This window comes from Arachis ipaensis, chromosome B4, assembly GCF_059453495.1.
Source record: "Arachis ipaensis isolate K30076 ecotype BB chromosome B4, ASM5945349v1, whole genome shotgun sequence".
Classification (NCBI taxonomy): Eukaryota; Viridiplantae; Streptophyta; class Magnoliopsida; order Fabales; family Fabaceae; genus Arachis; species Arachis ipaensis.
The window spans coordinates 55742866-55743850 of NC_142439.1; positions in this window are offsets into that span (position 1 = coordinate 55742866).

Below are 985 nucleotides of genomic sequence, written 5' to 3' on the forward strand. Positions count from 1 at the left end.
AGATCCAAGAAGCCATCTTTTTGGCTGCTCCAAACTTAGTCATCACAAACAAGTAAAGGAAGAGGGACAGGGAAGGTCGGACACCTAGTTCTTGACATAGCAGCTAAAAAATCTTCAGAAAGGCCCAAGAGTTCAGGTGAAGCTACGAAGGGGCCACATTACAGTTCCACAGAATCTCAGTCTCAAAGGCAAAAAAACGAGAGGTAATTCCCAGCTAGGTAAAGAAGTAGTCATAGGCGTAAAAGAAAGGACGTTCTGCCCGACTTAAGGGACGGAAACTAACCCTCTCCTCAGGGTCGGGTAACACTCGCTCATAGCTCTTCTCATACTCCCTACGCTCACAAATCCTATGAAATCTTCTAAGCTTCTCACAGTACTCCAGGTAAGCTACAGTAACACACATCAAAACTATAGAATCTAGCTAGTCCGCCATACCAGCAGGGACCTTTGTAGACATCTTGGTAATATTCTTACGGGAAGACATAAGAAATTACACTAACAGCAAGGAAATAAAAGGAATGTCACTACCAAAAACAACTCAGACAGAAGCAACAGAAAACAAAGCAAGTTAACAACAAATAAAGGGACGTCCCAGGATTCACAACAAATAAGGAGATCATCACCCAAAACTGGGAACATCCCTTGGAGGCAACAACACAGATACAGAAAAGGAAGAAACATGAGGAATCAAAATCCTAGCCCCTTCACCAAAAAGAAATCAGCACAAAGGAAAACCAAAAACCCCAGCATCGACATTTTCGCAAAAGAAGTAAGCAAAAGACAAAAAGATTTTAACTTTCCTCAGAGAAACAAAGGCATGCAACATCACCAGAAGTTCAAGAAAGCCACAGCCACCAATCAACTAGAAAATACAAAAATCGCAAACAAAAACTAACCTCCAAGGAAGAAAGGAACGATAACAACAAAAGCACGGCAGAAACACCAACGATCCAAGAAGCGCCTCGCCAAAGGATTACAGAAAAGA